The sequence below is a fragment of the Rhinolophus ferrumequinum genome, chromosome 17, assembly GCF_004115265.2.
Source record: "Rhinolophus ferrumequinum isolate MPI-CBG mRhiFer1 chromosome 17, mRhiFer1_v1.p, whole genome shotgun sequence".
In the NCBI taxonomy this organism is placed as follows: domain Eukaryota; kingdom Metazoa; phylum Chordata; class Mammalia; order Chiroptera; family Rhinolophidae; genus Rhinolophus; species Rhinolophus ferrumequinum.
Window position 1 is genome coordinate 37501089 of NC_046300.1, and position 13687 is coordinate 37514775.

Here is a 13687-nt window from a genome sequence, read left to right on the forward strand (position 1 = left end):
AAAAGAACATCCTCAAAAGTGACACTGCTAATCAAAACTACAGTGAGATACCACTTCACCCCCCAGTAGGATGGCTATAAAAAAAAAATGACAGACAATAACAAGAGTTAGTGAAAATGTGGAGACACTGGAACTCTCATACATTGTTGGTGGGAATGTAACACAGTGCAGCCACTTTGGAAAACAGTTTGGGGATCCTCAAAATGTTAAACCTAGTTAGCATAGGACCCACAATTCTACTCCTAAGTATATATCCAAGGGAAATGAAAACATGTTCATACAAAGACTGTACATAAATGTTCTTAGCAGTTTTATTCATAATACCAAAAAAAGTACAACCTAACTGTCTACCTGCTGATGAATGGATAAACAAAGTGTGGTGCACACATGCAATGGAATATTATTCAGTCATGAAAAGGAGTGAAGGGCTGCAACATGGGTAAACCTTGAAAACATTGTGCAAAATGTAAGACGCTGGTCACAAAAGACTGCGTGTTGTATGATTCCATTTATATGAAATGTCCTGAACAGGTAGAGCTTTAGAGACAGAAAATAGATTAGTGGTTTCCAGAGGCTGTGGGGAAGGTGGGGAGGAGGAGTCACGACAAATGGGTACATTTGCGGGGGAGGGCAGGTTATGAAAATACTCTGGGATTAGATGATGGTGAGGGCTGCACAAACTAGTGAATACACTAAAAACCACTGAATTGTATACCCTAATGTGGAATTTTATGGTATGTGAATTATAGCTCTATTTTTAAAAAAGGGAAAAATGACGCCAATGGAGGAGTTAGGGGAACTGAAACAATGAAATGGAGCGTGAGTGTCGCCTGTCCCGGTTGCATCCATCTGAACGAAATTTGGGCCCAGGAATGGTGCAGCAAGAGGGCTTGGGGAAGCGACTCTGGAGGCAGGACCTAGGAAGAAACACGTCCCAGGATTCTAAGGGAACGTGGTTAAGGTGGCTGTTCCCCAACGCTTAGGACTGGGGAGGCGTCCGTAGGCTCAGAAGTTGGCCAGGCCAAGCGGCGATTTAAAGGTTGGAGCACAGAGGCTCTTAAAGAGGCCGGGGTAAATTCCCATTCTGCGTCCACCTTAAAGCCAGCTCCAGGGCGCCACGGGTCGGACCCGGGTAAGTGATCGGGGCCGCGGGGGAGGCAGCGGCGCCAGCCCTGCTCCCTGGCTGGGCTCACACGCCCGGCCCGGTTGGGAGACTCGGAGCGGGTGACTGGGACTCTGCATGCCGCGTGCTGGAGCCGGGGTGCAGGCAGGGGCGGGGGGGGTGTCGCGGCGTGGGGCCGGGCTCCTCCCGCGCCCCCGCAGCGCTCTATTTTTAGCAGGCGCTGTTGCAATATAAGGAATGCGCCGCGCGCCGGGCACTCCCGGCGCGCGCGGCTGCGCGGCCGCTTTAAGGAGGCGCCGGGGTGGGGACGGGCCAGAGCGACCGGCGGGCCCGCGGGCCGGGAGCCGTCAGTCCGGCGCGAGCATGGAGGAGGCGGCCTGAGGGCCAGAGCCCAGACCGGGCTGGAGCGCGCGGTGAGTGATCGGGGCAGCAGAGGACAGGACGGGAGGAGGGGGAAGAGGCCTGGCCGCGCTGCCCCCCGCCCAGGCTGGCGCTTTGTTCCGGGGCCGGAGGTGTGGCCGCCCCCGGCCCGGGGCCGCGCTTCTAGCGGAATGAATGCGCTCGGGAAGTGGCGATGAGTGGCCTTTTGCCCCCGCAGCAGGCTCCGGCATAACGGTGTGCGATTGAGAAATCGGCCACGACCGAGGCTCCAGTAGGGAGGGCCTGCCCACCGCCCAAAAAGCCCCTGTTGTGATAACCGCCCTTGGGTTCCTTGTCTGCCCGGGCGAGGACCCGCGGGGAGCTGGGCAGCCTAACTCGGGGAGGGGGGTGCTTTCTCTCCTTTTAAAATGGCGTTAACAAGCTCAGAACTCCGCCGCCGGGGGAGTTGTCAAATTCAGTTGAATAACAAAAAGCAGCCTGCTTCATAAACAACCCTTCACTGCCCCGAGGCTCAGGGCTCTGGTCACGACAAGGGCCCGTGACCAGAGCCCTGTTCTCAGTGACCCGACTTGGTTGGGGCGCCCACCGTGTGTATGGGGTACAGTGCCAACTCCTGCTCCAAGGCAGCTCAGGTTGTGGGAGCAGACAACGTGGAAAGTCAGGGAAGGCCTCCTAGAGGAGGTGATGCCAGACGGAGCGTGGCCACTGGACACCCAGTTAGACTCTGGCTAGGATGGAGGTCTGTGCTGGCTGTGGGGGACAAAGCTGAGTCAGGAGAGGAGGAGAAGGGCCACTTCATTGAGGTCCTGACCACAGAGCTCTGGGCTTGCCCCTCTTTCCCACTTGGGCCCCTGCTGGTATCTAACCTCCTTGGGCTAGAATGGTTCTTGCCCCTCCAGAACTCAACTCTGTCCTGGACCTGGCAAGAGAGGGTGACTGATAAGGCTCGGAATTGTGGCCTCAAAAGATGACCTCTCTGCCAACAGAAGTAATAAGGAAACCTGACTTTAAAAACCCTGAAGCGCCACTGTAATAACAAAAGCCAACAGGGCTTACAAGGAGCAGACTTGGATGTGCTTGCTCATCATTTGACAAGCCTCCTTCAAAGGTTTTCTTATTTTCCCCATATGCAGGTAGGGGACTGGGGCTAAAAGGGTCCGTAATATGCTGGAAATCCTAGAGACCTGCTTTAGACCATGTAGCTAGCAGTTCAGGCCCCTCTTGAGAGGGTTGGGCTGTCCTGGGCTTGAAGGCTCTCGGTGCAGCCTGAGTTATGCTTTTGCTCTATTAACATTCACTGGTGGGTTGAAGTGTGGGGTGGTGAGCTGTTAGTGACACGTGTCAGGGACTTTGCTGTGAACAAAGCACTTTACTGAGACAGTTCTTAGAGTTTCTCCTGCTTCTCTTCTGGGGGAAGAAACTTGAGCTGGCTAACGTTTTATAACTCTCCTAATTTCCTGTAAATCGCATGTCCCTGCTGACTGGGGTTGAAAATGTTTCAGGCCATGGTTTTCACCCTTGGGTCTGTTCTCACTGCCCAGCGGTTAGATTCTCTCTCTGTGGTTTATGGTGTACTTTGTCCTTTTTCTGCCAGGGCAAGAGGCATGGGGTTTGGACGCTCTGGGTTTTCAAGGCTGCAGGGTCTGCCAGCCTTTCTGGGGTGGAGGGGGTGTTGAGTAAGCCGGGTGCTCTGGTGGAAACTGCCCCTCCCCGTAGTGGCCTCAACATTTCCTCATGGAGAAGGGGAGTCAAGGCCCTCTGCTAAGCCCTGCTGAGGCAAGCAGCAGTCTTCCACGGTTGCCAGCTTTGCTCCGGGGTAAGGCAATTTGTATTTTTCCACTACTAATGTTTTTACCTACACAAGACATATTTGTGACAGGTATAACTTTTATTATTAGCTCTAACCACAGGTATTTCATGCTTTCAGTTATCTGAGCTGCTTATAAATCGACAAGTCAGTTATCCCTGGGGTTGGTTCCTGAGCTTGATTGATCACCTGGAACCAGGGAGAACCTCTGGGCTCTGACGAACTGAACTAGCTCCTGGGGTGAGTGGCTCTAACATCAGTTGGAACTGCATGGTGACCAGCCTGCTGGATCGAGTGAGTTCTCAGGGAAATGTGACCTCCATTTTATATTTCACATCTGGTATAATCGTTGTTCTACCCATGAAATGCCCCAAAGGGAGTATGCCTCCCTGCAAGTGATTGAAAACATACCTGCTCGTGAGCATTGTGTCATTTATACAAACCATACTCATGTGAACTAAGTGGGAACACATTCTTCTGCAAAGCTGGGATGGTCTCAAGTGTCCAGAGGGTGTGCACTGAGTTCCAGAAGCTCTGTATCTGCCAGGCCCAGGGCAGGCATCCAGCTGGCCGTAAGGTACAGTTAGTTACCTTTGTCTGGGGATGAGAAAAAAGAAGCTGAGTGAGCACCCTGTGTGCCCTGGGGCATCTGGCAGGTGCCCAGTGTCTAGAGACTGAGCAGAGAATTCAGGCTTTGACAGGAATTTTGTTGGTGGACTCTGAGGCTTTGTCAACACTCGTAGTGTTGGGTGATGCCCCTGGGCCCTATGGTACTGGATAGTGGGGATGCTTTTGACTACAAATGACAATGCCCAAGTAATGGTGGGCTGAGCAGAGTTTAGATCTCCCAAAGATGCTCTCAGCTCATGTGAGGTCTCTGCACACTGGGATGGGATACTAGTGCCACTTATAGCAAGTTCTTGCATGGGACAGGTAGCTGAGCTGTGCAGAGCAATGGATTTTACCTTCTTGGGTCACAGCCTCTTTAAAATGCCAATAAGATGCCCAGAGAAAAGTTGCTTGGTGCTACAAAATTGGGCATACATTCCAGGGATTCATGGATCTCTGAAAACGGGTCCTGGATCCCAGGTTAGATCCCCTGGTCTAAGCCACATTACTTCACTGTTTACCTGGGACCTATTGTGTCGCTCTGCCCACTAGGCCAGCATGCCATCGTTTTAGAGACAGATGTCAGGAATGAAAATAGAGTGGGACGGTTGTCAGTTCTCAGCCTGTGTTGAAGTCTGTACAGTCAGGCAGCGGGGGTGTCTTATGGAACTCTGACTAAGAGGGCAATGCTGCTGCTACCTCATGACAACGCTAAGAGGGCAATGCTGCTGCCTTCAGACAGGCCAAGATGACAGCCACATTGCAGTGCTTGCTGCCTGCCATGCATCCCTTGGTGCCCATTTCCAGTCTGTTAGGTAGCATTCCTGCTGCGTGTGATGAGGTTGTCCTGCCTATTGCCAGAGACTCCACCCCCTGGCTCTCCTTGCTCTCCCCCACCACTGAGCCCTTTCCCCCTTTTAGATGTTTGCATGATCCAAGGCAGCTTTCTGAAGCCACCCGTCTTGTAGGGGTCATGAAGTAGCAATGTGTATTTAGCTTCTTAATGTCCCTGTCATTGTCGTTTAGTATTCTTGGTTGCTTTACTCGGTGGGGCCTGTTGGTGGCCAAAGGCCAAATGACAATGTGGGTCTTTACTGGTTGCTGAGGTGACATCCTGAGTCTCACAGGGGCATATGCTCATCAAGAGAGCCTGGCATCCGGCCACCCAGATGGATAAAACATCTTGATTCACATGCGCATTATATTGCTAATGAGGGTTTTGAGAGTATCGGGAGAGGATTTGGCTGTGCAGCGGGTAGTGGCAGAATGAAGGAGGGTGGGGTGGAGAGGTGGCAGCTCTGAGCTCTGATTCCGGTCCTCTGTGACTATCTACCGGCCCTTGGATGGGTCCTGTGCTGCAGGGGCCCAGGCACCATCTGGGACTTCTCTGCCCCGCCCTCAGGCTTGTCATGGGGATTAGATGAAATACACAGATGAGAACATGCCTAGGAAACCAGAAAGGGTTACACAAATGAAGAGCATTATCAGCATTCAAGCACCCTTCAGATAACAGAATCATAGCCCCAGAGGGGCCCCTGGAGCCTGGGTAGTTTGGATTCAGACCCAATAGCACACATTTCTCCTAGTGGCGAGGGAGACAATTTTAGGTGGGACCCATATAAAATCCTTTATTTTATTAGTTATATATCTGTTTATAGGTATTATAAAAAATGCAGGCATCACACCAAATCTGTTTTTTTGTTTTGTTTTTTAATGGGTATTTAGCTCAGACTAAGGCTAAAGAAAGATTTTTAAGTGACTCCTGAAGTGAAGGCTGAGACACTTTCAATAGGGGAGTCCCTTCCTTGCAGCCTGTGAGGCTTCAGCTGGACCCTTCTAGAGATGGGAAGATTGCTGCCCCTCAACCAGTCTACTCCATTTGGGGATTCTCATCCTTGCAGAGTTCTTTCCTTTCTCCCCTTACGCTGTCTACTGGATCTGCCCACATGAACCTTTGACAGTCATGCTTCTCTCAGGCATGAGCAGCTCTACTTTTCTTCAACTGCTCCTCAAATGGCATGCTTTTAAAGACAGCCTCTTTGTATGTCCGGCAGCCTTTCCCTCTCTCTCCCTCCCTCCCTGCCGTCTTTCCTTCAGCAAAGCCTTGTGGGCTAGCCACTCTATATTCACCATCTCTAAACGTCTCGACACTTTTGCTGTTCGCCTTTTACAGATATGGGAACTGAGGCTCAGGGAGGTTACATAGACCACCCATCGGCCTAGTCTGAGAAGCAATCTGACCAGGTCTGCCTGCTCCCGAAGCACAGCCTCCTGTCACACTGCACTGCTCCCAGAACTGGGTGACCAAAAATGACCCATCTCGTCTCTCCTGGTGCTCATGGGACATGTACTGTGGGGACATGACCATACATGAGAGCTGCATTGGAGCAAAGGCCTCAAGCGGACAGGAGACGGGGCAGCCCGTGCACAGGGTCGTTAGGAGGCAGCAGAAACCACAGGGGTGCAGAAGCAGCTGGTTGGCAGAGAGGCCGAGAGCCTAGATGGAATGGTTTTCACTGACTCTCTTAATCTTACAGTCAGCAATGAACCCCTAAATCATTTGTGCACATGGTACCTTTTTTTAATTTTGAAAAATAAGCAAAGGAAAAATATAAGGGATAATGTAACAAACACCATGTACCCCTTACCCAAAATGAACAGATACAACCATTTTGTTTGCACTTGATCCTTTCCTGGGAGGGCAGGACTTAAAACGTATCCCTCATCCTGAGGCCCGCTTGGTCTGGGCCTGTCCTCAGCCTATGGTGGACTTTTGGAGCTTTGCTCCTGAGTTTCCATGTGTTGGCTCTTTTAGCTAATGTCCCCAGCTAATTCAATGAAAATGCCACGTAGGTGTCCATCCAGGTTGTTGATAGATCCTTTTGCTGCTTATGACCACGCTGGGGAGAAACTACCAGAGAGCAGGATGAATATGCATTTTTGGATTTAACCCTTTTCAAAACAGTTGATTCATCATCTAAAAACATCTGTGGGCCCGGCTGCAGAGCATAATTTAGTCACAGCTGCCCCAACTGAACTGTCATTTAAATGGTAGATGTATATATTTGGAAAAGAGAGAGAAAAAAGCCACGATTTTCTTTTTATAATTAGATGACAATTTGTCAAGCAGTTCATCTTACACGATCTTTAACAAATACATTTTCTCTTCTAAAGTATAGAACTACTTTAAAGGAAAGAAGACTACAGTACAATGTAGAACCTTGCTAATCTCTAACTTTGCCTTTCTAGCTATCCCTTTACTCAGCTTTCCCAGAAAGAACTTCCAGGAGCTTGGTCCCCAGTTGGGGGTGGGGGTGTGGGGGAGAGAGGCCACTCTCCAGCTGCAGAGCGGGGAGTGCTCCATGATGGTTTCTCACCCAACTCTTTGCAGCCTTCTCCTCTGCACCCCCTGACTGACTCTCCAGCTGGAACCTGACACCATCCCTCTTGCCTGGAGCTGGGGCTTGAATTAGAACAGTAGCTGAGTAGTGCTTTTAAAAGCTGGGCAGAAAAGATTCAAACACTCTAGAGAAGCCTTCCACACCCAGGCAGATCCCATTTTCAGGGAGTCATGCACAACTGGGGGCAAAGATTTAAATGAGTTTCATAATAGAACATGGGGACCCGAGGTGGTCCCCAATTCCTCCTAGGTAGGGAGAATGAGTTGAAATGTTTTTCTGTCCTGGAGTTGCCAACAAAGATCGGCGCCGCCTGTGTCGTTTTCCCTCACTCTGATGGAGATGCTGCAAAGCCAGCGAGGGCAGGGAGCCTGCAGACCTCAGGAGAACCTGCTTGGTTAGGGTTTGTCTCTCCAAGGAAGCGATGAGAAGCTGTACCAGTGAAGGCAGTTAAACATATTATAAAACCAGTTCCAATTTGATTATACAGAACTACACATGTATGTTACGTTTATTGGCCCACTTTTTTGTTTTTCAAACCCTGATGGTTTGGGTTATTTCTTCTTAAGCTCCTCCCCTGATTTCTAACGTGTCTTCGTTGGCTCCAGTCTTAACATCTCTCGCTTAGAACACTGCCGTAGACTTGCAATTGTTTCGCTGTCTCTAGTGCACTGAGCTGGTGTATCGTCGTGATACAAGAGCCATCTCTAATTTTGCCCTCTCTAAATTCATCCTAAAATCGACCAAAATGAAATATCTCCAAATCAACTTGGAGCATTTTACTCCCTTACTTGTAGACCCTTTAATGAGTAGGGAGAAGGGACTAGTCCTACTAGATATTAAAACACACAGATATTGAAACACAAAACTGGAAGAATTATAGTGTCACTCTGTCATAGGAATACACAGGTCAGTGAAACAGAAGAGAGTGCCTCCTCCAAAGTGCGCCCCCCCCCCCCGCAAATCTTTTTATGGGAAACGATGCCCTAGGCCCACTTTTTAAAAAAAAGTTCTAATTTTAAAAGAATCTGCTCTACATACTGTGTGTTAGGCTGCTCATATTAAAAGTACAAGGTCTGACAATTAAGTTCGCGAACTCATCCTAGAAAAAGTGCTGCATACCTCATTGCTGAATGTCATTGTGGTCACCTTAGAAGTACTCCCCTTGGGAAGCTATGCACCGACGCCAGCACCTAGTCCACCCTTCAAAGCAATTCTGGAACTCTTTTTCTGGAATGGCCATCAGAGCTGTCGTTGCATTACCCTTGATGTCCTGAATGTCATCAAAATGTCTTCTTTTCAATATTTCCTTTGTCTTCACGTAAGTAAATAAGTCATTGGGAGCCAGATCAGGTGAGTAGGGGGGGTGCTCCAATACAATTATTTGTTTACTGGCTAAAGCTCCCTCACAGACAGTGCCGTGTGAGCTGGTGCATTGTCGTGATACAAGAGCCATGAATTGTTGGCGAAAAGTTCAGGTCTCTAACTTTTTCACACAGCCTTTTCAGCACTTCCAAATAGTAAACTTGGTTAACTGTTTGTCCAGTTGGTACAAATTCATAATGGATAACCCCTCTGATATCAAAAAAGGTTAGCAACATCATTGCAACAAGTTCTCGAACTTAATTGTCAGACCTCCGTAAAAGTACTTCTAGGTATATGGAGCTGTGTGGAGGTTGCTGAAAGTGGGGTGGAGTTGGGGAGGCCCACTCACCCCTTAAGTGCCGACCGACCATTTTGGGGGGTCTTAGGGACAGTTTCTTGTCTCCCCAAAGCATTATATATTCATTTCAAAAGCAAAATTAATTTTAATTAGTTTTAGATTTTTTTTTCTTTTTGTGCTTTCGAATTTCAAAACTCCGTTTTGAAAACGCCCCCCTTTTAGATTACCCACGTATTTACCCCTTTATATTTTCATTCCACTGGAAATGAGGTCGAAAGGAAGACAAAGAGGCAAACCCATCTTTCTTGGTGGGTACCACTCTCTCACAAGTAGACTCAGCAGCCCAAAATAGCCTCTATCATGTTCTTTCAATGCCTGCTTTATTGTAACCGGAGATGATGGAAAAGGGTGGAACCACTGTCGCCAAGCCTTGGGGCATATATGAGAAAATAATTTGTATGAACTCTGTCTTCTCAGCCGTCCCGCCACACCCACATTCCTCAGGTTGGGATCTCTCGGGCCCCAGAGCTACGAAGGCCCTGTGCTCTTCACACTCTCCTCACACCCAAGCCCTTCTTTTCCTGCTAAGGAAGCCAGGCCCCAGGTGCCCTGGTGGCACTCCCAGGGGCTAATGTCAGCTGGCATCAGAGCCTTCCCGTGCACCACCATTCCCTGACCCCCGACCCCAGCCGCCCGCAGTGGACAGAGGCTTGAGTCCACTTCTCTGGGCCTGGGTGGGTGTTTCCTGCATGTTTGAGATTTTACAGAGGAAATCAAAATAAAGGAACAAAGCTTTTGTTTTACTTCTGGACTCAAACTGGGGACAGCTGGAGGGATGGAAAGGGGGAGCAGGAGCAGGTCACTTGGCACTTCAACAAAATAACCATTCTAATAAAGCATTGAACAGGGATTTTTTTCTATTTTGGGTTGGTGTGAATGAATAGGAAAGCTGGGCGGAGGGCTGGGAGGGCCTCTGTGTGGAAGGAGACGGCCCCAGGCAAGGTCTCCGGCAGGGGTCTGCGCCCACCAGCAGGACTACAGAATTGGCAGCCAGAGGGAGCTGGGGGAGCTCTCAGTCTTCCCTTCCTTCCTCAGGAGAATGGGCATGGGCCAGTTTCTGCCCCCTTCCTGTTATCTGTGTGACCTTGGGCGAGTCCCCCACTGCCGTGAGCCGCCTTTGCCATGTTTATAATGGAACAGTGCTGCTGTCACGCAGATGGCCCCGCCACCCTGTCTCTCTTTTTGGTCTAGTCCAGTTATATGGGGTCAGGCCCTCATCCCACATGTGTAGAAATGGGGAGGTGTTCCCCGCAATGTTTCTTCATTCTCCCCAAAGGATCTCTTCTTGTAGAAGATCTCTGAGTATATCATTTATTTTTCTTTAAAAATTACCCATGCATCAATGAAAAGCCTTCCCATCTGCAGTATTTCTGGGGATTTCGGAGTAGGGACTGTGCCCGCTGGCCCATGGCCTCTGGTCGGGCTCAGCTGCCACACTCTGCCTGCGTCATCTTGGCTCCCTCATTTCCTAAGCCTCACTAAGCCAGGCTGTTGTATAGAACAGGCTTTCACCAAGGCCTTATAAGAAAGGGGCTTACCCATTGCTCAGAACAGGGCAGAAGTTAAAACTATTCAGACAGCTTCTTGCCTGCTCATGGAGAATTTCTCCCTGGCTGTCTGTTTCTTCAAGTCTAGTTTACTGCCATTTTCCAGGGGCCAATTTTCCTGGACACTTTCCCCCAGGACTTTGGAAAACTCCAACTTTCCATTACTTTTGATTGCAGAGCAATAACGACATTTATTCTAGACGAGGCTGTGGACCTACCTTTTTACATCTGAAAACGGCCACCTAAGAGCTTGTCTAAACAAGAATTATATACCCTAGTCCAACACCTTTCCATGCAGGAAGAACTAGTAGGAGCTCTGGGATTATCCCTGTCATTAGTATGGCCAGATCAAATTCTTAAGGTAGCCTTTTTTCCCAATGACTAGAGCAAACCCAAGTGTTAATATTTTTTTTTCTTCTGGTCAGAACATTTTGCAGAGTAGCTGTGAGGATTAGAGCTGATGTAGATCGACAAATATTTATTGACCACCTCCTTTGTGCAAGGCCCATGCTAGAGATCGGAGATACAGTGGAGACGAAAACAGAGGACGGGCCCTGCCCTCCTGGAGCTGCCAGTTTAGTTGGGATGACGCATTCCATCATAACAATTAAGCATCTGAGTTCCAGCATGCAAAGTACTGTCAAGACAGACGGCTGGGTGTTTTGGAAGAGTATAACAGTAATCTCACCTCGTCTGGTGTGGGGTGATGGGGGTGGCGAGGGAAGTAGATGTAAAGCACAGGGTCTGGACTTAATAAACTGGTACCATAATGATCAGCCCTGGCCACAGGACTCAGCCTGATTCTACCTCCAGCTGGTTGCTGTTACCATCCACCAACAGTAGTTTTGCCCAGAGAGGTTTATAGTTTTTCCAAGGTCACACAGCTAGTAAGTGGCTGTGGCACAAGCAGGATTCAGAACTGGGCCTGTCATATGCATTTCCATGTTCCTGACATCCCTCTGCCTCCTGCTTTACCACCCAGTGATGGTCCATGTTAGATGGGGCATAGCTTTCCCCTTTCTCTGCACCCCTGAAACAAGCCAGTACAGATTGTGGGTGGTGATCATTCCTCTAGTCGTCAGAACTTCCTCATTGAACACTGGGGTAACCCAGCAGTAATACTTCAGTCCAGCTGAGTGGCTGGGGTCTCCCTGTAGATACGGCTGTACAAAGTGATTCAAAAGGAACACTCACCTCCCACTCCTCCCTCTGCCCTGAGCGCTTTGGGACAACCTGGAAAACAGCTCCTTGGAGCCCCAGTCACCCTTCTGGCTAGTTTGGTGGACGGGGCCACTGGCAAGACTTCCTACAACATACTGACGATGGTAATAATATAATACTAGCAAACACTTCAAGTGCCAGGCACTGTTCTAAGTGCTTGCATGTACTAGCTCATTCTGTCCTTATAACAATCCTGTGAGGTGGCTACTGTTATTAACAGGTGAGAAAACTGAAGCAGAAATGGATTGAGCAATATGCCTAAGGTCACAAACCCAGCAGAGGGGGCAAATGCTTTGATGCATGACTTTTTACAAAAGTGCCAAAATGAGGGGTGGGAGGCTGCTCCCCCCGCCCCCGCAATAGTGGCTTCTGGATGGGTCCTACCCCTTAGGAATGGAGCTGGTCTGCCAGCTCTGCCCTTTGCCGCCCTCTGCCCTCTACGGCTAGCCACCCAGCCTGGCCAGGCTGCTTAGGAGGGCAGGGAAACTGCAGCAGCTGTTTAGAGCTTGGGAAGAGAGCTTAATGGGCTTAAAATCCAGAGCTTAGAAGGGTCCCTGAGAAGTCTTCCCGCCCCACCTCCAGCAGCCAGAGCCTCCCTCCTCCTGACGCCTGCTTCCCAGCCTTTGTGAGAAAGCTCCCACACCCCTCAGGCTGCTCATCACCATACCTGCCTCGTTTTCAGGAAGTTTCCCTCTTATTTTGCTCCTGTTCAGCTCTCTAAGTCCCGTTACTCTTCTAAAGTGGAGATTGGATTGGCTGCCCTCACGTCAGGGTAGAGCCTAGACCCTGTTTCTTCTCATTTTGGGTTAAACATAAAAACTGTCAAGTTTTTCATTAACGGTGTTTAACAATTTGAATATAAATGATGGAAACAAATTAAAGCAACCGTCAGTTTTGAATGTGCCTTTCTGCCCCCCTTCTCCCCGGCCTCTGGGTTCTGACGCACTCCCGGAGTGGACTGAGCCCACCCCCTAACGGCTGCTGGACTGGAAGTCTCCCTCAGGGCGGGTAAGCCCCCTGCTGCTCCCCCCCAGTGTCCTTCCCACTTCCTTTAACCTCACCACACTTTACTGTGGCCATAGCCAGACCAAGCCCAGGCAGTGCAGAGTGCTCTGCCTTGGAGTGGCCACGCCACCGGACGTGTGCATGCTAAGAAGCATGCTCCAGGTGGCCAGAGCTGGCGGTAGGTGCCTTTGTTTAGCATGTAGTGTGTACAACTTTTAAATTGGCAGCCAACATTAAAAAAATCAATTTCACATAAAAATTCAGATTTCTGGCTGCCCTTTAAATTTTTAGACTATCTGGCAGTCTTGTTGCAGATACGCTCCTCTTGCAGCCCTCAGCTGGTGAGGGTAGCAGCAGTCTCTTACTGGCCACAGGCCTCACCTTTCCCTATTGCCTGTCCCTGCCCCCTTCTGTCGTTTATCGACCTGGCCTCAGCCAACACGTGAGTTCAGGATGTCCATTGGTTTCCTGAATCCCTCTTTCTGCTGCTGCAGCATAAAACAATTAAGATGTTGGTCAGCCAGTTCTTGGAGGGCTAGTGTTAAGCCATAGTCAGCCCTGACAAAAAGCGTCCATCTGACAGGCAGGGGCCCGTGATGCTGAGGGATGCCTGCCCCTGGCACCCAGGCTTTCCCTCCGCTCTCTGTCCCCCCCTCTGCTCTTCTCCTGGGCCGCTTACCAAAGGGGGCCGCTGGGAGGCCTTGGAGTCCATGGCACAGGAAGCTCTGGGCTGGGGCAGTCTTGAGGGACACCCTGTGAGGTTGTGTTTTGGTTAAGTCCACACACCCCCACTTGGGAGAAACATAGCATGAGAAGTTGCCTTGCTGCTGTGAGGAGACTCTGGGGGTGGGGGGTGGTGTCCCCCGCCCAGAA

General features: G+C 49.9%; 1 protein-coding gene across 4 annotated transcripts in view; it reads left to right on the forward strand.

The window, feature by feature from the left end:
- Window positions 1-980: 980 nt before the first annotated feature.
- Window positions 981-13687, forward strand: part of MRAS (muscle RAS oncogene homolog) — a 52664-nt gene continuing 39957 nt past the window's right edge. Inside the window, exons 1-2 of one of the 4 annotated variants that reach the window (XM_033132184.1) lie at window positions 1211-1536; window positions 3432-3605. The gene's annotated coding sequence lies outside the window, so the exon portion shown is untranslated. Of the gene's footprint in view, window positions 1133-1210; window positions 1537-3431; window positions 3606-13687 lie in introns of those variants that run through there. The other 3 variants (XM_033132185.1, XM_033132187.1, XM_033132186.1) reach the window with 3 other exon arrangements.